General features: G+C 44.5%; 2 non-coding genes across 2 annotated transcripts; both read right to left on the minus strand.

The window, feature by feature from the left end:
- Window positions 1–4,887: 4,887 nt before the first annotated feature.
- trnaf-gaa (transfer RNA phenylalanine (anticodon GAA)) lies at window positions 4,888–4,960 on the minus strand. Its single transcript has one exon. It is a non-coding gene; the product is annotated as a tRNA-Phe (tRNA).
- A 4,133-nt stretch (window positions 4,961–9,093) lies between these two features.
- On the minus strand, window positions 9,094–9,165 carry trnaw-cca (transfer RNA tryptophan (anticodon CCA)). The gene has a single exon. It is a non-coding gene; the product is annotated as a tRNA-Trp (tRNA).
- Window positions 9,166–22,296: the final 13,131 nt, after the last annotated feature.

Consider the following 22,296-nt stretch of genomic DNA (forward strand, 5'->3'; position numbering starts at 1 on the left):
TTTCCCTCTTTGCAAAATCTTCAACCGCAGTTCAAGATCAAAAGTCGAGGACAGAATGAGACGCCTTCCTGAAAATTGGGAACCAGAGAAGCAGATTTGAGTGCAAGGTTCTGTTTATTGAGAAAAAGCAGATGAAACATTCATCCCGGAACGATCCAGAATCCGATCAGCTCGAACAGCAACGGTTACCCCGTGATTTGGACACTCAGCCTTCTGGTGGCGGAATAAATAATGTCGATAGAAGCAGGAAGTTGAAAAGTGGGAATTGATAAATTAAGTGAGTGGTTAAAACTGCGGCAAATAGAGTTCAATGTGGGGGAGAGCGAGGTCATCCACTTTAAATCTAAGATCAATCAGTGTATTTTCTAAATGGTGAGAAACTAGGAACTGTGGAGGAGCAGAGAGATTTTGCGGTCCATGTACAGAAACCGCTACCAACCAGCGCACAGGTACAAAAAATAATTCGGACCGCCGGTTAGTTTATTTGCATAGAGTTTACCGTAATATCATGATCACGGATTCGATTCTTGTAATTTACTTTATTTATATCGGGTTTTTTAACTTTTAAAATCCAAGCTTTACAAAAAGGTCCCCAGACAAATTCCCGGGGACAGTTTATTGAATAACATCCATTGTAACGTTACCCCTGGGCCGGAGAAACACGTCTTTCTTTTTATTTGTCTTTCTCCGGTTTGCATATAAACGTTTAACTCGCGGCCTGTTCCCATTAATGATCAGCAGCAGCAACAGACAGACAGAGCGGGTCTGACCGCCCCGAGATGTGGAAAAAGCATCAATTTCGGACAAATGCATCAAATCAAATAGTCACCCGGCACCGAGAGAGACAAAACCAAGAGAAAAAGGCAGAAGGTAACAGAGAAGTAAAAACCAAATACAGACGATATAAATATTTCCCATCCTTGATGTCTCTCTATTCAATCCCCAATCCTTCAGTGGCGGGGATCAAATTTCACTGTAAATAAAGATCTTCAGTCCAACGAGCTCCCAACTGAGCTATTTCGGCCCCATATCAAAGCGTTCCTTTATTTCATTGTCTTGGAACAAAATATAACCCCAGGTGGAATTGCCCCTCCTGTTCATTCCTCAATTCATATAAAAACATCGCACTCATATATTCACACCCACAGTTCATATAAAAACATCGCGCTCATATATACACACCCACGGTTCATATATAAATATCACACTCATATATACACACCCACGGTTCATATATAAATATCACACTCATCGATTACTCCCACAGGTCATCTATAAATATCGCACACACATATACAAACCCACAGTTGATATATAAAAATCGCTGTCATACATAAACTCAAAAGTTTATAAAAAACAACGCACTCATAGATCCACACCCAGTTTGTAGGAGGGAGATCGGTACCGACTGCCAATGGAGCTCTCAGAGTGGGAGAGGCGGAAACAACAGCGACCGAACAAACTCTGGATCTCATCCTCAACACAGACCGGTAGATCCACCTGTGAAGTTACACCGCACTTTGATATCAGGGACGGTAACGGGTTCTGAGAAGGCAACAGGGCGTCTAATGGCTTCTTAGTGGCGATGCATTGGGGCAAGGGCATCTCAGCGAGGGGAAGGGGCAGTCAGAGGGCATCAGAGAGTATATTGAGGTCTCAGAGAGGGGAAGGGACAGTCAGAGGGTATCAGAGAGTGTAACGGGGCTCAGAGAGGGGTAGGGGCAGTCATAGGGTATCAGAGAGTATATTGAGGTCTCAGAGAGGGGAAGCACTGCCAGAGCGTATCAGAGAGTGAAGGACGCTCAGGGCGTATCAGTGGGTGAGGGGCACTCAGCGGGTATCAGAGAGTGTAAAGGGCGCTGACAAGGTTCAAAGAGGATAATGGACTCTCTGAGCTTATCAGAGAAGATAAGGAGCTCAGGGAGAATCAAAGAGGGTAAGGTGGGCTCAGGAGGTATCAGAGAGGCGAATGGATCCAGAGTTGGCGTCTTCTAAATATTACACTTCCTAACCATCAACATTTTGAATAACAGCAAAAATGAATCCTATTGAAACGGTATCTGCCGTGTCCCATGTGGAGGGAATGAGAAGATAGAATCGGGAGGGACTGGATATTTGGCAACGCTCACGGTTTCCTTTCACACAGCTCAGGGTTGTGTCTGTTTATATAACTGGATTTCTTGAACTGGAGATAAGAGGTTGCACTTTGAACCTTTCATCACCCACTGTGAAAAATAGAACACAAAACGCCCAATGTGTGGTTTAAACCCACGCCCCTGAGATTAGGAATTTCGTGCTTTACCGACTGAGCTAGCCGGGCCAGCGGCAGGGCTCCTTCCCATCCTATTATTGCAGAGAGGCGGGTGGTGAGGTTGCTGTCGGGGTTCAGTTTGTCCGACAATCCCAAGGTGGCTGAATCTGAACACCCGCTTTTCATTCTGGAGTCGGTTTGATGCCTCTCACCAGTCGTCCAGCCCCGCACTGAGCAGGAGAGGAACATCGGGACAAGAGAAGACCATTCAGCCCCTCGAAAATTAACGATCTCTCACAAATCAACTGATACCAGTCGGAATGTGAATACCATTTTACTTTTCCAAAATAAAGGGAGTGACATTCATTGTGAAAACAGCCTGATGTCGCTCACTGCAGAAATATCCATGTCAGAGTGAACGAGCTCGCCTGCAAACTTCGGACTTTGTCTGTCAGAAGTATTCCGACTTCGTTCAAGCCAATCTCGGCTTTTTTGGATATTTTTCAGATGCCTGTTATCCAACCGCAGAATAAATGGTCGAAAATCAGACGCACTCAGCTGGCAATGTTTACGGTACATTTTCTGGCAGATGAGACACACATTCGAACCCAAGAAATGCGAGACAATGAATGTTCAGGTAAAAAGTTGCTCAACCGTTCCCGGGTGGGTTCGAACCACAAACCTTTCAGTTAACCAATTGCGCCACAGAGACAGAGCTTGCAGCTGCTCAAGGACTAATTCATCGAGCTAAAATTTCAGCTTGCTGCGATTAGTATAACAGCTGTCTTACCAGCCGTTTAATTTTCCAAACGAAAGGGTGTGCAGCTTGTACGAATGAAAATTTGTGCTGTATTATTTCTGAACATGAAGCTCACCTTGCCATTAAACACCTGTATGTTGGAAGACTCGGTCCCCTCGTGGTCGAGAGGATTGATTTTTTGAGCTGTGATTCTCCATTCTATATTCCAGTAATATTCAGGTTTGCTGAAAATGAGACGAGATGAAATGAGCAGGTCCAACGAGCAGGTCTGTGACACTACACGGTGTCTACAAAGTTGTCTCTTGCACTTACAGTGAAGCGGACGGCAGTTTTCACTACTAAACCAGTAACTATGATGTTGAGGAAAAATATGTTCGAGAAATACTCGATTTCAGCGCGGTGACACTGGGTCAGAGTAAAGTTCAGTTCATGTGATTGCCGAGTGGGGAGAGGGTGGATTTGGAACTCCTGTGCGGCTGCGCTGCGCATTGTCCAGATCTACTTGGAGCGATATTCACTTCAATTCATCACTGACAGGGACAGTTTGATTCTAAGTTTCTTTTCCCCGGTGCTTGGGGAGATTTCAAAAATAAAGGCGACCCGTGCTCACCCCAAACTCGTCACTTACACGCTGACAGATACAAGGCCGTCACACTCTTCACCAGTGAGATGAAAGCGGAGAGCGATTTCACGGTCGAATACAATGGCGAACAAAACTCATTCAATGAAAGTGCAGGTCATTGAGGTGCCTTTAAAGTCCTGATTATTTGCACTGAACTTCTTCCCAAAGCGTTTGAGAGTCACGTGGGGCGATTTGGGGACTTGTTTTCCCTCTTTGCAAAAGTTTCAACCGCAGGTCAAGATCAAAAGTCGAGGGCAGAATGAGACGCCTTCCTGAAATTTGAGAAGCCGGGAAGCAGACTTTAGAGCAAGGTTCTGTTTATTGTGAAAAAACAAATAAAACATTCATCCCGGAACGATCCAGAATCCGATCAGCTCGAAAAGCAACAGTTACCCCGTGATTTGAACACGCCGCCTTCTGGTGGCGCAAAAATTAATGTAGATAGAAGCAGGAAGTTGAAAAGTGGGAATTGATAAATTAAGAGAGTGGGCAAATCTGTGGCAAATAGAGTTCAATGTGGGGGAGAGCGAGGTCATCCACTTTAAATCTAAGATCAATCAGAGTATTTTCTAAATGGTGAGAAGCTCGGAACTGTGGAGGAGCAGAGAGATTGAGGGGTCCATGCACAGAAACCGCTACCAACCAGCGCACAGGTACAAAAAATAATTAAACATCCGAATGTGCTGTTGGTCCCGCCGGTTAACTCATTTGCATAGAGTATGCCGTAATATCATGATCACGGATTCGATGCATGTAATTTATTTTATTTATTTCGGTTTTTTGTAACTTTTAAAATCAAAGCTTTGCAAAAAAAATCCACAGACAAATTGACGGGGAGAGTTTATTGAATAACATCCATCGTAACTTTACCCCTGGGCCGGAGAAACACGTCTTTCTTTTTATTTGTCTTTCTCCGGTTTGCAGAGAAACGTTTAACTCACGGCCTGTTCCCATTAATGATCATCAGCAGCAACAGACAGACAGAGCGGGTCTGACCGCCCCGAGATGTGGAAAATGCATCAATTTGGAACAAATGCATCAAATCAAATAGTCACCCGGCACCAAGAGAGACAAAACCAAGAGAAAAAGGCAGAAGGTAACAGAGAAATAAAAACCAAATACAGACGATAGAAATATTTCCCATCCTTGATGTCGCTCTATTCAATCCCCAATCCTTCAGTGGCGGGGATCAAATTTCACTGTAAATAAATGCGAGAATCGAAGCGAGGAAGAAGAAACGAAACAACCAAAAACTGCCGAAACTCGGGATTGAACCAAGGACCTTTAGATCTTCAGTCTAACGCTCTCCCAACTGAGCTATTTCGGCCCCATGTCAAAGTTTCTCTTTATGTCATTGTCTTCAAAAAAATATAACCCCAGGAGGAATTGCCCCTCCTGTTCATTCCGAAATTCAAATAAAAACATCGCACTCATATATACACGTCCTCAGTTCATATATAAATATCGCACTCATATATACACACCCACAGTTCATATATAAACATCACACTCATATATACACCCCACAGTTCATATATAAACATCACACTCATATATACACACCCACAGTTCATATATAAACATCGCACTCATATATACACACCCACAGTTCATATATAAACACCGCACTCATATATACACACCCACAGTTCATATATAAACATCGCACTCATATATACACACCCACAGTTCATATATAAACACCGCACTCATATATACACACCCACAGTTCATATATAAATATCGCACTCATATATACACACCCACAGTTCATATATAAACATCACACTCAAAAATACACATTCATAGTTCTATATAAACATCAAACTCATATAAACACACCCACAGTTCATACACCATCCAGGATAAAGCAGCCCGCTTGATTGGCACCCCATCCACCACCCTAAACATTCACTCCCTTCACCACCGGCGCACTGTGGCTGCAGTGTGTACCATCCACAGGATGCACTGCAGCAACTCGCCAAGGCTTCTTTGACAGCACCTCCCAAACCCGCGACCTCTACCATCTAGAAAGACAAGAGCAGCAGGCACATGGGAACAACACCACCTGCACGTTCCCCTCCAAGTTACACACCATCCCGGCTTGGAAATATATCGCCGTTCCTTCATCGTCGCTGGGTCAAAATCCTGGAACTCCCTTCCTAACAGCACTGTGGGAGAACCGTCACCACACGGACTGCAGCGGTTCAAGAGGGCGGCTCACCACCACCTTTTCGAGGGCAATTAGGGATGGGCAATAAATGCTGGCCTCGCCAGCGACGCCCACATCCCGTGAAAGAAAAAAAGTAAATAAATAAACAAGGCACTCATATATACACACACAGTTCATAGAAATACATCGGTCTCATATATACACACCCGCAGTTGCTATGTGAACATCACACTCATATCGACACTCCCACAGTTTACAAAACAAGAGCGCACTCTTACTGCACATCCACTTAATATCTACCCAAAGTCCTGTTTATATTTCTCACTAAAGTCTGAACACTGAAAGTTTAACTGTTTTCCAGATACTGTCCGTCCTGTTCTGTATTTTCAACGTTCAATTTGCTGAAGTCCGGCAAAGGGGGCGCGATATCGGCCCTGCCGGTGAATGCTGCTTCGACGGATGTATCGGTGTCTCGGAGCTGGCGGGGATTGGAAAGCTCTTGTGTCACACGAAGTGTCTGAAAGGCCCGGATACACATGAAGGTTATCAGTGCGGTGCCCACACCTCGTGCTGCAATGTTAGCGAGCCGGACATCAACTTAAAAGGCGGCTTGTTGCAAACACGTTGTGGTCACAGTTTCTTTTTGTACATAACAGAACCTAAAACATTCAAAATACAATGTTTTCTTTGCTGCATCACAATAAGCAATATCTTATTATAAAGTTTCGCTCATTGGTTCCTAAGTGTCAGATGGGAGAATTGTCTGAACCCCCCTCATTTATTTCATTGTTCATTCAGAATCTGCCCACGGATTGACACAGAGATAAACACAGGGAGAGTTGCAGAGTATCGGTCAACACGGCGAGAGATACAGAGTATCGGTAAACACAGCGAGAGATACAGAGTATCGGTGAACACAGCGGGAGATACAGAGTATCGGTAAACACAGCGGGAGATACAGAGTATCGGTAAACACAGCGGGAGATACAGAGTATCGGTAAACACGGCGAGAGATACAGAGTATCGGTAAACACAGCGGGAGATACAGAGTATCGGTAAACACAGCGAGAGATACAGAGTATCGGTAAACACAGCGAGAGATACAGAGTATCGGTAAACACAGCGAGAGATACAGAGTATGGGTAAACACAGCGAGAGATACAGAGTATCGGTAAACACAGCGAGAGATACAGAGTATCGGTAAACATAGCGAGAGATACAGAGTATAGGTAAACACAGCGGGAGATACAGAGTATCGGTAAACACAGCGAGAGATACAGAGTATCGGTAAACACAGCGAGAGATACAGAGTATAGGTAAACACAGCGAGAGATACAGAGTATAGGTAAACACAGGGAGAGTTGCAGAGTATCGGTCAACACGGCGGCAGGTCCCTGAGCCACAGTGAAAATGCTGTGATTTCAACCTGGTTCAAAACACGCAACCTTCTGATGTGGAGTCAGACGCGACTGTTCTTGCACCAGGCCCACAACAAGCGGCTGGAGCCGGATCCATTGGAGGGCGATCGGTGCAGACTGCCGCCCCGGCTCTCGGAATGTGAGAGGCGGAAGCAGGAGCATCCTGACCGCCTCAACCACAGCACAGGATCCCCGCTCTCCTTCAAATTCCATCACTGACTCTGTGGCGCAAAGGATAGCGTGTTGGACTTCTACTTAATAATTGAAGGGGATATTCAAAGGTTGTGGGTTGGAGTCCCACCAGAGTTGGGTTTTAGTTCATGGATCGGGAGCTGGGAAGTGAAATTTTGCAGCAGGATCATTAATGTCCGTCAAGGACGGGAAACTGCCCCCGACACTTCATCTTACACCCGGATTTATGATTCTTAATCCACTCTGAGCTGGATTGGCGAAACACTCCCAAGGAGGAGACTCATCATCTGCTCAGACCGAAAGTCAATCTGCTGGACTTCCGGCTCTGTCAGACTGAATGTTCCTTCAGACAGGTTTCTAACTGGACACATGCATCCTGCTGCCGTGTGAGCATTGGTGCTGGAGGGGGAGAATTCTTGCTTGTAGTAATTCTATTCCTGTAAAACTAGCTCCTGAAGTGTAGGTTGGAAAGTATCCTGGCTGAGCGGTCTAAGGCGCTGGTTTAAAGCTCCAGTTAAATCCCACGATTTGTAGATGGATCAAAATCATACTTTGTGTCTCCAAAACCGCAGCCTCCCTCCTGTAAACAAGTAATACTGAACATCTCATTTGGTATTACAACAGCGTAGTCCGGAGGAACCACATGGCAATTCAAATAAGTAGATGCATTTTGGAACAAACCATTTGTACCTTCACCTCCGGTCAAAATGTTTACAAGCAAAAGGATTGTTTGATCTCGGTGAGACTCGAATTAACAACCTCGGTATTTCCCGACCCTGTCCTGTCAGATAAGGACCGCGCACTGACCGATTGCGCCGCTGGAGCCCGGTCACTCTGATCACCTGTCCCGCTCTGCTGGAAAGAATATTAAGGTGAGAGGCCCGAACCTGTGGAAACGTGTCCTGTCCCCGTGATGAAACTAATATCTGCACTTCCACTTTCAGCTTCTTTCACATCCTCTGCTCCATCGCACGACAATCGGGTTTTCTGCGAACAGTTCAAAATGAACATTGCCAGAAATTCTCTCAACAGTGAGATTTGAACCCAGCGCCCACGCTGTGATTGGATTTATTGTCTTAAAGCAGTGAGCTCCGTTCACACAACGCCTCGCCAGTCTTTCACATTTTGTTTAATGCCCAAATAAATAAATTGGAGCTAATTGACCGCATTTACGCCGTGCTGGGGTTGTTCTTCTTGGAGCAGAGAAGGTTCAGAGGAGATTTGATAGAAGTGTTCAAAGTCATGGAGGGTTCAGATAAAGTTAATAAAGAGAAGCTGTTCCCATTGGCGGAAGTGTCGAGAACCAGAGGACACAGATTTGAGGTGATTGCAAAAGAACCAAAGGCGACATGAGGAAAATCTTTTTTACGCAGCGAATGGTTATGATCTGGAATGCGCTGCCTGAAAGGGCGGTGGAAGCAGATTCAATCGTGGCTTTTAAAAAGGAATTTGATAAATACTTGAAGGGGAAAATGCAGGGCCACGGGGAAAGGGACGGGGAATGGGACCAATGGGATTGATCTTACAAAAGGCAGGTAAGGGATTGATGGGTTGAATGGCCTCCTTCTGTGGTGTGTTCATTCTGTGATAAATATTATTTTACACACAGTGAACAGACCATCCCTGAAAGACTGCCCCGCGATAAAACAGTGACACTGAAACAGTGCGAAAATGCAATGACCCCGACGTGATTCGAACACGCATCCTTCTGATCTGGAGTCAGACGCGCTACCGTTGCGCCACGAGGTCCACAGCGCCCACCTGGAGCCGGATCCATAGGAGGGAGATCGGTTCCGACCGCCACAGGGACTCGAAGAGGCGGAAGCAGCAGCAGCAACAGCGCAGGAGCCCCGCTCTCCAATCCAGCCGTTCCCAGCGGAGAGCTGCCAGTCCCGGCCTGAGCCCTGTCTGGGAGCCGCCTGCCATTCAGTCTTTACAGAACGGGACCGATCCAGTTTCAGCTCACAAACAGGATCAGGAATCCCACTCCTGACAAATTCACTTCTTTAAACCTTGTTTAGATTCAGTGAATTGGGATTTAATTCAATCCTCATCTGTCCACCGCTTTGTCAGTTCAGGACTTTATTTAAACCGATACTTGGAGCTCTGTTTTACAGGGTGCCGGCTGTTAAAGCATTTCTCAGTCCCACCACGAACACTATTTGCTGCTAACTTCTGCTTAATACAAAGTTCCCAGGAACGAGGCAATTTCTCCTGGGTACTGAGTTCGAGTTAAGGAACAATAGAGATGCGATTACACTACTTGGTGTATTCTATAGGCCACCAGCTGGTGGGACGGAGATAGAGGAGCAAATTTGCAGGGAAATTACAGAGAGGTGCAAAAGCCATAAAATAGTAATAACCGGGAATTTCAACTATCCTAATATAGATTGGGATAACAATAATATAAGGCGCAAAGAAGGGGAGGAATATTTGAAATGTGTTCAGGGTAACTTTCTCGACCAGTACGTTTCTGGCCCACTGAGGAAGGAGGCATTGCTGGACTTGGTTCAAGGGAATGACGCGGGCCAAGTGGAGCAAGTGTCAGTGGGGGAGCATTTAGGGAGCAGCGATCAGTATCATAAGGATGAGAATAGCTATGGAAATGGACTCTGTCCACTCTAAAGTAAAAGTACTCAATTGGATGAGGGTCAATTTCAGTGGGATGAGAACAGATCTGGCCCCGGTAAATTGGAATTAAAGATTGTCAGGCAAAACTATAATTGGACAATGGGCGGCTTTTAAAAAGATGATTCGGGTATAGAGAAGGTACATTCCAACGAGGTAGAAAGATCGGGCAAATAAAGCCAAAACTCCCTGGATAATAAGAGAGATAGAGAGTAAGATGAAGCGGGGAAAAGTGGTGTATGACAGGTGTCAGGTTAATAACACAAGTGCCAACCAGAGAGAATATAGAAAGTTCAGAGGGGAAGTGAAAAAGTAAATGAGAGGGGCAAAGAGAGAGCATAAGAATAGCGGACATCATAAAAGGGAATTAAAAAGTCTTCTACAGACATGTTAACAGTAAACGAGTAGTAAGAGGAGGGGTGGGGACGATTAGGGACCATAAAGGAGATCTACTCATGGAGGCAGTGGGCATGGCCTGAGGTACTAAATGAGTACTTTGCATTGTTCTTTACTAAGGAAGAAGATGCTGCCAGATTCTCGATAAAGGAAGATATAGTTAAGATACTGGATGGGCTAAAAAATGAGAAAGAAGAGGTACTAGAAAGGCTAACTGTACTTAAAATAGATAAGTCACCTGGTCCATCAAACTTTCGCGCCAACCGATTACGCCAACGAAGGAAGGCGGAATTGTCATCCGCTAAATTAGTAATTCACTGAGCTAAACCTTAAGGCTGCAGTGACCAATATAACAGCTGTCTACTGTCAGTTTACTTTTACAAAATCAATAGTTGAAGCTTGCTGGAGTGAAAATCAAATCCAACGAGCCGGTCTTCATCTTATATAATATGATCACCGAGTGGTGAGAGGGTGGATTTGGAATTCCTGAGCGACCGCACTGAATTTTCCAGATCTGCTTGGAGCACCAATCCCTTCAATTCATCACTTACAGGGTCAATTGGATTCTCGGTTTCTTTTCCCTGACCTTGGCGAGATCTTGAAAATTGAGAGCGACCAATATCAAAGCTAAGCTCGTCACCAACATGCTCACAGATACAGAGCGGCCACACTCTGCTTCAGTGAGATGAAAGCCCAGAGCGGTTTCAAGGTCGAATGCAATTGTAAGCAAAGCTCATTCAATGAAAGTGTTGGTCATTCAGGTGCCTTTAAAGTCCTGATTGTTTGAACTGAATTTCTTCCGAGACCGCGTGAGATTCAGGTGGAGTGATTTGGGGACTTCTTTTCCCTGTTTGCAAAAGTTTGAACCGCAGTTCAAGGATCAAAAGTCTAGTTCCAAATTAGGGCTTCTCCAGGGTATGAACCTCGAATCGAGAATTATACCCCGACCTCAACGAGCCCAGAAACAAGAACATGTCACAGACACATTCTATGTATAATGAAAAGGCATTTTTGAAGAAACTTCCTGATCAGTTCCGTGTTAGCTCCTGCACAAAACACAAACACCGCACTGTGTGTTCTTGCTTCTCAAAACCACTGAACGCCATGAATTACAAAAAGGCACCACTGAGATTTGAATCCAGAATCTCCTGGTATTTAGACAGGTACTTTAATCAACTAAACCACGGAGCAAAATCACAGTACGGGTTATCACCTCCTCTCATTAATATCTATCAGCTACACGTCACATTCTGTTGTGAGTTCAGACTGTTTGATCTTTGTCTCTTTCGCTTGCCCGTTTCCCTGTGAATCCCGATACTGACTGCGTTTCAAGCTGTGTTTATCTTTGTGTGTCCATCAGTGCGATGATACATGGATGAATATGTGAGATTGTGTTTGTTTGTTACTTTAAATAAATTAGGGATGGAGAATTCTCGCTCTGACACTGAAGAATTAATTGAGCAAATTTCACAGTGAAGTGTTGTTTATTGTGGTGCTGAAACTAAAAAAATTGTAAAAGGTGCAAAGAGGGAAAATGAGAAAAACTTGTGAGTGAAATTAAGGACAACTCTCAAGGTTTTTACACGTATATTAAGAGAAAGAACGGTGACTAGGGACAGATGGCGGTGATATTATAATTGAAATTCAGGAAATGGCAGACTTGCTAAATACTCGCAGAAAATCATGAGGATAATATATCAGAGACACGAGGAAAACTGAAAATTAATCAAGGGGATTCAGTGCAAGTAAAATAATGGTATTGGAGAAAATAATGAGATTAAAGATAAACAAATCTCCAGGACCTGATGGTTACCATCCCAGGGGACGAAGGGGAATAGGTGAGGAAATTGTACATACTTCAGTCATGATCTTTCAAAACTTTCTTGATTCAGGAATTGTTCCATGGATTGGAAAATTGCCAATGTCATTCCATTATATCGGAAGGGTAGGAGAGATAAGGTACGAAATGATAGTCCTATTAGTCTGACGTCTGTTGTGGGCAAGTTACCAGTATCTGTTATTAGGGAAAGAATGACTGAGCACTTGGATAAACATGAATTGATCAGAGAGATTTGTAAAGTGTAAGTCAAGTCCAACGAAACGAGTTGAACTTTTTGAAGATGCAACTAACGTGGTAAATAATGGAGTGTCCATGGGTGTTATGTGTACATTGACTTCCAGAGGCATTCGATAAAGTTTAGCATCAGACTGTTAACAGAAATGAGAGCACGTGGAATTTATAGCAACCCATTGACATGGGGAGGGAGTTGGTTTGGAGGTAGGAGACAGAGAGTAGGGTTAATGGGTATGTACTCAAATTGACAGGATTTGATTAGTGGTGACCCCCAGGGATCTGTATAAATGAGGCAGATAAAGGAATAGAGAGCCGAATATCCAGGTTTGTTGACGACACCAAGTTTGGGTGCACAGTGAGTAGTGTAGATGGGAGCATAAAGTTACAAAGGGAAATTGAGAGATTCAGTGAGTTGGTAAAACTGTGTCAGATGGAGCTTACATAGAATTACATCGAATGTACATCACAGAAACAGGCAATTCGGCCCAACTAGACTATACCGGTGTTTATGCTGCAGACGAGCCTCCTCCAACCCCTCTTCGTCTAACCCGATGAGCAAACCTGAATATTCCTTTCTCCTCCATGTGTTTATCCAGCTTCACCATAAATGCATCCATGCGATTCGCCTTAACTACTCCTTGTGGGAGCGAGCTGCACATTCTAACGCCTCTCTGGATAAATATGTTTCTCTTGAATGCCAGATTGGATTTATTGATGACTATTATATTCATGGCCCTAAGTTTTGACGTCCCCACTCCCAAAAGTACAAACACCTTATCTACATCTGACCTATCAAACCCTTGCATAATCTTAAAGTCCTGTATCAGGTCACCCTCAGCCTTCTCTTTTCGAAACAAAAGAGCCCCAGACTGTTCAAAGTTTCAATCTGGGGAAGTGTGAGGCCATCCACTTTGGCCCGAAGCAAGATAAATCAGAGTATTTTCAAAATGGTGAGAAGCCAGGAACTGTGGGTGAGCAGAGATCCTTCGGGAAATCAGGAAGAGTTGGCAGACAGGTGCAAAAAATAATTAAAATGGCGAATGGAATGTCGGCCTTTATCTCAAGGGAACTGGAATTCAAAAGGGTGGAAGTTATGTTAGAATTCTATAAACTCTGTTGAGGCCACATTTAGAGTACGGCATTCAGTCCTGGGCACCAGACCTCAGGAAGGATATATTGGCCTTGCAGGAGGTGCAGCGCAGAAATGATACCGGGGCTAAAATGGTTAAATTATGAGGGCAAGTTGCATGGACAAGATTTGTATTTCCTCGTGAAGAGAGGATTAAGTGGTGATGTAATTCAGGTGTTGAAGGTGATTCAATGATCCAATGGTGGGTGTGTGAGTTGGTGCTGAATCGGTCCCCTTCAGTGAAGAGAGGGTCAGCGGGCGCCTGACAGACACGGCTCGGAACGGGACTCGCTTCTCTCCGGCGGCAGCGGCTGGTTTAGAGAGATCTCTCTGTCTGCTGCTGTTACTCCGCCTCCCGCACTCTGGGAGAACCGCGGAGCTCGGTCCTCATTTTTCTCTTATGGATCCGGCTCCATCCGTTTACTGTTGACGGGAGTGCGTCTGATACCAAGTCAGTCAGAAGCGGGTGCAAATCACAACATAGGCACAGGCCCAAGGACTGGGGACTGGTTTGATATTGGGTCCTTTTTAAGGGACCGGCTGTAGAATGTTTGTATAATAATAATGATCAGAATTAACTTTGATACAATGAAGTTTTTTTCAGTTATTTCCCATTTCCACCCTCACCAGTTTTATACAGCAACAGATAACAATGTTTGAGGGATGTGATGTCCAGTGTTGGTGGAATCAGTGTAATTTAACTTGATACATTGAAGAATCTCTTGTCTATCCCAGGCTCTGACCTGAGGTTTAGACCCTCAACTAGTTTAAAATCGGTCACTCACTGATATAAATAAACCAGTAACAATCCCGAAACCTCAGCGGGGATATTTGTTCCGATACTTAATGACGGTCCCAATTTCCACTGAAATTCTCAATCAGCAAATCCCAGAGGCTGTTTCGGGTTTGACAAACTGTGAAACAGATTGTTTTAAAAGCCGGAAAGAGGGAAAAACTGGTGGTTGATATGAAGTGTTCTACATTATCTCTTTCTGTTTCAGATTTACAATTTCTCTTTGTGTGTTACTGACAGGAGAGGCTATAACGGAGCCCAGCTGCACTGAGTCATTGGCCTGTGTTACAGACCGGCTCGTTGGACCTGCTCATTTCGTGAACTCGCTGGTGTCTCAGCACGTGTGATGACTGAGTGAATCCCTTCCCACACACGGAGCAGGTGAACAGTCTCTCAACCAATGGGCATGCGTTGATGTGTCAGCAGTTCATTTCTACTTTTAAAGCTCTTCTCACAGTCACTGCATTAAAAGGTCACTCAATAGTGTCAACAAGTTAATGTTTCAGAAGGTGGGATGATGGAGTGAATCTCTTCCCACACACGGAGCAGGTGAAAAGTCTCTCCCCAGTGTGAGTGCGTCAATGTCTCAGCAGTTCGTTTCTGATTTTAAATCTCTTCCCACAGTCAGAACATTTAAAGGTCACTCAGTGTGAACTCGCTGGTGTGTCAGCAGGGAGGATGACTGAGTGAATCTCTTCCCACACACTGAGCAGGTGAACGGCCTGTCCCCAGTGTGAACTCGCTGGTGTGTCAGCAGGGTCGATGACTGAGCGAATCCCTTCCCACACACTGAGCAGGTGAACGGCCTGTCCCCAGTGTGAACTCGCTGGTGTGTCAGCAGGGTCGATGACTGAGCGAATCCCTTCCCACACACTGAGCAGGTGAACGGCCTCTCCCCAGTGTGAACTCGCTGGTGTGTCAGCAGGGTCGATGACTGAGTGAATCCCTTCCCACACACTGAGCAGGGGAACGGCCTCTCCCCAGTGTGAACTCGCTGGTGTGTCAGCAGGGTCGATGACTGAGCGAATCCCTTCCCACACACGGAGCAGGTGAACGGCCTCTCCCCAGTGTGAACTCGCTGGTGTGACAGAAAGTGTGATGACAGAGCGAATCCCTTCCCACACACGGAGCAGGTGAACGGCCTCTCCCCAGTGCGAGCACGATGGTGTCTCAGCAGTTCAATTTTGCTTTTAAACCTCTTCTCACAGTCAGAACATTTAAAAGGTCTCTCATCAGTGTGAAGTCGCTGGTGTGTCAGCAGGGTGGATGATTGAGTGAATCCCTTCCCACACACGGAGCAGGTGAACGGCCTCTCCCCAGTGTGAACTCGCTGGTGTGTCAGCAGGGCGGATGACTGAGTGAATCCCTTCCCACACACGGAGCAGGTGAACGGCCTCTCCCCAGTGTGAACTCGCTGGTGTTTCAGCAGGGTGGATGACCAAGTGAATCCCTTCCCACACACGGAGCAGGTGAACGGCCTCTCCCCAGTGTGACGGCGTCGATGAGTTTCCAGCTCTGAAGGGTAATTGAATCCCTTCCCACAGTCCCCACATTTCCACGGTTTCTCCATGGTCCGGGTGTCCTTGTGTCTCTCCAGGTTGGACGATCAGTTGAAGCCTCGTCCACACACAGAACACGTGGACGGTTTCTCCCCGCTGTGAATGGTGCGATGTTTTTTCTGGCTGTGTAACTGGTTAAAGCTCTTTCCACAGTCAGTGCACTGGAACACTCTCACTGGTGTGTGTGTGTGTCTCGGTGCTTTTCCACTCACACTGATGTTTGAAATCTTCTCCCACAGACAGAACAGACAAACATTTCTCCTTCCACATTCAAAGGCCGATGATATTCAGGTCCTGATGAATCAAGTGACTCTGTCAGATCTTGACGTGATCTTTGGTTTGAGTTTCCCTCTGCAAATCCTCCCCTGTTAAAGGAGTTTATAAAAGTTATCAATGTAAGTACAGGATAGAAATTCAGATCAGATAACTCTACTTTCGATGGAACATTATTTCCTCTCTCATTCCTCAAAGCTGTAAATCCCCGTCCCACACACTCTCCCTCCTCCCTGTGCTGAAATCCAAACCCATCACATCATCTTTCAGTGGCCCGAAACCATGAGTGAAAGGGTGAGAGAGTGAGTGTGAGAGAGTAAATGTGAGAGAGTGAATGTGAGAGAATGAATGTGAGAGAGTGAGTGTGAGAGAGTGTGAGAGAGTGTGAGTACAGCAGTGGGCTCGGTGTGGAGAATGAAGTGGGGCAGGTGGAGCATGTTTCAGTGGGGCAGCAGTGATCATAATTTCATTCGGTTTAGAATAGTTTTGGAAAAGGACTGGGGACAGTCAAATATGAAAATTCTTAACTGGAGGAGGGCGAATTTCATGAGTTAAAAAGGGATCTTGTCCAGGTTAATTGGCATCAAGAATTGGCAGGCAGAACAATAATTGAACAATGGGAGGCCTTCAAGGAGAAGTTGGTTTGGGAACAGAGTAGACAGATTCCCACGAGGAGGAAAGACATGGCATCCAAAGCTTGAGCTCCCTGGATGACTGAAGATGTAGAGATCACCATTTCTTCTTCATTTACAGACTCTCCCTGACCGATCACCAATTCTCCTTCATTTACAGACGCTCCCTGACCGATCACTATTTCTCATTCATTTACAGACGCTCCCTGACCAATCACCATTTCTCCTTCATTTACAGACGCTCCCTGACCGATCACCAATTCTCCTTCATTTACAGACGCTCCCTGACCGATCACCATTTCTCCTTCATTTACAGACGCTCCCTGATTCAATGAGTCACGAGGTTTGACGCTGACACTGCGCATGCTCGGAGGCCGCGGGCCGTGTGTTGAGTTTCGGGTCTGATCGAAACCGGAGCCCCCGGAGTGTAGAGAGAGAGAGGAGAATGTTCACTGTTTGATATTCGGGCCCGGGGCCGCACTCGGGGTTTGTGAAGCCCCCGCCCCCTCCCCCGGGGTTTATTAACCCGCTCCCCCCGCCCATCTCTCACCTGTTGCCGACACGATCTCGGCCTCACTCCCCGCCCGCCGCGCATGCTCAGCTCACACTGCCCGGGTGATTGACGGGAGCTACGGACCAATAGGAAGAGCGGAGAGGGGCTGGAGGACCGAGCGGGCGGTTGGTCCTCCAACCAATGGGAGTGGGTGAGGGGCGGGACTTGAGGCACCGAGTGGGCGGGGCTGAGCCCGGATCTCCCTCATTGGCTGAAACTCTGCATCAATTTTAAACCTGATTGATGTCAAACTCGAGGGAAAAACTGGACTTTAATAAAGGACAAAGAGGAGGGAATATTGGAGGGAATAACACAGTGTAGGGATAAAATGGATTAATTCAGGACAGACAGCAGGGAATATTGGAGGGAATAACACAGTGTAGGGATAAAATGGATTAATTCAGGACAGACAGCAGGGATTATTGGAGGAAATAACACAGTGTAGGGATAAAATGGATTAATTCAGGACAGACAGCAGGGATTATTGGAGGGAATAACACAGTGTAGGGATAAAATGGATTAATTCAGGACAGACAGCAGGGAATATTTGAGGGAATAACACAGTGTAGGGATAATATGGATTAATTCAGGACAGACAGCAGGGATTATTGGAGGGAATAACACAGTGTCGGGATAAAATGGATTAATTCAGGACAGACAGCAGGGAATATTGGAGGAAATAACACAGTGTAGGGATAAAATGGATTAATTCAGGACAGACAGCAGGGAATATTGGAGGAAATAACACAGTGTAGGGATAAAATGGATTAATTCAGGACAGACAGCAGGGATTATTGGAGGGAATAACACAGTGTAGGGATAAAATGGATTAATTCAGGACAGACAGCAGGGAATATTGGAGGAAATAACAGTGTGGGGATAAAATGGATTAATTCAGGACAGACAGCAGGGAATATTGGAGGGAACAACACAGTGTAGGGATAAAATGGATTAATTCAGGACAGACAGCAGGGAATATTGGAGGAAATAACACAGTGTAGGGATAAAATGGATTAATTCAGGACAGACAGCAGGGATTATTGGAGGGAATAACACAGTGTAGGGATAAAATGGATTAATTCAGGACAGACAGCAGGGAATATTGGAGGGAATAACACAGTGTAGGGATAAAATGGATTAATTCAGGACAGACAGCAGGGATTATTGGAGGAAATAACACAGTGTAGGGATAAAATGGATTAATTCAGGACAGACAGCAGGGATTATTGGAGGAAATAACACAGTGTAGGGATAAAATGGATTAATTCAGGACAGACAGCAGGGATTATTGGAGGGAATAACACAGTGTAGGGATAAAATGGATTAATTCAGGACAGACAGCAGGGATTATTGGAGGAAATAACACAGTGTAGGGATAAAATGGATTAATTCAGGACAGACAGCAGGGATTATTGGAGGGAATAACACAGTGTAGGGATAAAATGGATTAATTCAGGACAGACAGCAGGGATTATTGGAGGAAATAACACAGTGTAGGGATAAAATGGATTAATTCAGGACAGACAGCAGGGAATATTGGAGGAAATAACACAGTGTAGGGATAAAATGGATTAATTCAGGACAGACAGCAGGGATTATTGGAGGAAATAACACAGTGTAGGGATAAAATGGATTAATTCAGGACAGACAGCAGGGAATATTGGAGGAAATAACACAGTGTTGGGATAAAATGGATTAATTCAGGACAGACAGCAGGGATTATTGGAGGAAATAACACAGTGTAGGGATAAAATGGATTAATTCAGGACAGACAGCAGGGATTATTGGAGGAAATAACACAGTGTAGGGATAAAATGGATTAATTCAGGACAGACAGCAGGGATTATTGGAGGAAATAACACAGTGTAGGGATAAAATGGATTAATTCAGGACAGACAGCAGGGATTATTGGAGGGAATAACACAGTGTAGGGATAAAATGGATTAATTCAGGACAGACAGCAGGGATTATTGGAGGGAATAACACAGTGTAGGGATAAAATGGATTAATTCAGGACAGACAGGGGGGTTATTGGAGGAAATAACACAGTGTAGGGATAAAATGGATTAATTCAGGACAGACAGCAGGGAATATTGGAGGAAATAACACAGTGTAGGGATAAAATGGATTAATTCAGGACAGACAGCAGGGATTATTGGAGGAAATAACACAGTGTAGGGATAAAATGGATTAATTCAGGACAGACAGCAGGGAATATTGGAGGAAATAAAACAGTGTAGGGATAAAATGGATTAATTCAGGACAGACAGCAGGGAATATTGGAGGAAATAACACAGTGTAGGGATAAAATGGATTAATTCAGGACAGACAGCAGGGATTATTGGAGGGAATAACACAGTGTAGGGATAAAATGGATTAATTCAGGACAGACAGCAGGGATTATTGGAGGGAATAACACAGTGTAGGGATAAAATGGATTAATTCAGGACAGACAGCAGGGATTATTGGAGGGAATAACACAGTGTAGGGATAAAATGGATTAATTCAGGACAGACAGCAGGGATTATTGGAGGAAATAACACAGTGTAGGGATAAAATGGATTAATTCAGGACAGACAGCAGGGATTATTGGAGGAAATAACACAGTGTAGGGATAAAATGGATTAATTCAGGACAGACAGCAGGGATTATTGGAGGGAATAACACAGTGTAGGGATAAAATGGATTAATTCAGGACAGACAGCAGGGATTATTGGAGGAAATAACACAGTGTAGGGATAAAATGGATTAATTCAGGACAGACAGCAGGGATTATTGGAGGGAATAACACAGTGTAGGGATAAAATGGATTAATTCAGGACAGACAGCAGGGATTATTGGAGGAAATAACACAGTGTAGGGATAAAATGGATTAATTCAGGACAGACAGCAGGGAATATTGGAGGAAATAACACAGTGTAGGGATAAAATGGATTAATTCAGGACAGACAGCAGGGATTATTGGAGGAAATAACACAGTATAGGGATAAAATGGATTAATTCAGGACAGACAGCAGGGATTATTGGAGGAAATAACACAGTGTAGGGATAAAATGGATTAATTCAGGACAGACAGCAGGGAATATTGGAGGAAATAACACAGTGTTGGGATTAAATGGATTAATTCAGGACAGACAGCAGGGATTATTGGAGGAAATAACACAGTGTCGGGATAAAATGGATTAATTCAGGACAGACAGCAGGGATTATTGGAGGAAATAACACAGTGTAGGGATAAAATGGATTAATTCAGGACAGACAGCAGGGATTATTGGAGGGAATAACACAGTGTAGGGATAAAATGGATTAATTCAGGACAGACAGCAGGGATTATTGGAGGAAATAACACAGTGTAGGGATAAAATGGATTAATTCAGGACAGACAGCAGGGAATATTGGAGGAAATAACACAGTGTAGGGATAAAATGGATTAATTCAGGACAGACAGCAGGGATTATTGGAGGAAATAACACAGTGTAGGGATAAAATGGATTAATTCAGGACAGACAGCAGGGATTATTGGAGGAAATAACACAGTGTAGGGATAAAATGGATTAATTCAGGACAGACAGCAGGGAATATTGGAGGAAATAACACAGTGTTGGGATTAAATGGATTAATTCAGGACAGACAGCAGGGATTATTGGAGGAAATAACACAGTGTCGGGATAAAATGGATTAATTCAGGACAGACAGCAGGGATTATTGGAGGAAATAACACAGTGTGGGGATAAAATGGATTAATTCAGGACAGACAGCAGGGAATATTGGAGGGAATAACACAGTGTAGGGATAAAATGGATTAATTCAGGACAGACAGCAGGGATTATTGGAGGAAATAACACAGTGTAGGGATAAAATGGATCAATTCAGGACAGACAGCAGGGATTATTGGAGGAAATAACACAGTGTGGGGATAAAATGGATTAATTCAGGACAGACAGCAGGGATTATTGGAGGAAATAACACAGTGTAGGGATAAAATGGATTAATTCAGGACAGACAGCAGGGATTATTGGAGGAAATAACACAGTGTAGGGATAAAATGGATTAATTCAGGACAGACAGCAGGGATTATTGGAGGAAATAACACAGTGTAGGGATAAAATGGATTAATTCAGGACAGACAGCAGGGATTATTGGAGGAAATAACACAGTGTAGGGATAAAATGGATTAATTCAGGACAGACAGCAGGGAATATTGGAGGAAATAACACAGTGTAGGGATAAAATGGATTAATTCAGGACAGACAGCAGGGATTATTGGAGGAAATAACACAGTGTAGGGATAAAATGGATTAATTCAGGACAGACAGCAGGGAATATTGGAGGAAATAACACAGTGTTGGGATAAAATGGATTAATTCAGGACAGACAGCAGGGATTATTGGAGGAAATAACACAGTGTCGGGATAAAATGGATTAATTCAGGACAGACAGCAGGGATTATTGGAGGAAATAACACAGTGTAGGGATAAAATGGATTAATTCAGGACAGACCGCAGGGATTATTGGAGGAAATAACACAGTTTGAGTTTAAAATGCAGTGGATTGTGAAGATGGATTGTTAAAAAGTGTTTGATTAGTTGCCGGACAGCAGGCTTGTTGATCAGATTAAAGCTCACGGTATTACAGGGAGTGGGTCAGTGTGGATGGGAAGTTGGATAAAGTGCAGAGTATTGGTTAATGGATGTTTTTCAGACTGTGGGGATGTAAACAGTGGTGTCCCCAGGGGCAGTGTTGGGGCCATTGCTCTTCTCAATACAGAGCAATGACCTGGGCTTGGGTACAAGGGCATAAAATCAACATTTCCTGACAGCCTCAATATAGGGAGCATTAAGAA

The sequence above is a fragment of the Heptranchias perlo genome, unplaced genomic scaffold (assembly GCF_035084215.1).
Source record: "Heptranchias perlo isolate sHepPer1 unplaced genomic scaffold, sHepPer1.hap1 HAP1_SCAFFOLD_254, whole genome shotgun sequence".
In the NCBI taxonomy this organism is placed as follows: Eukaryota; Metazoa; Chordata; class Chondrichthyes; order Hexanchiformes; family Hexanchidae; genus Heptranchias; species Heptranchias perlo.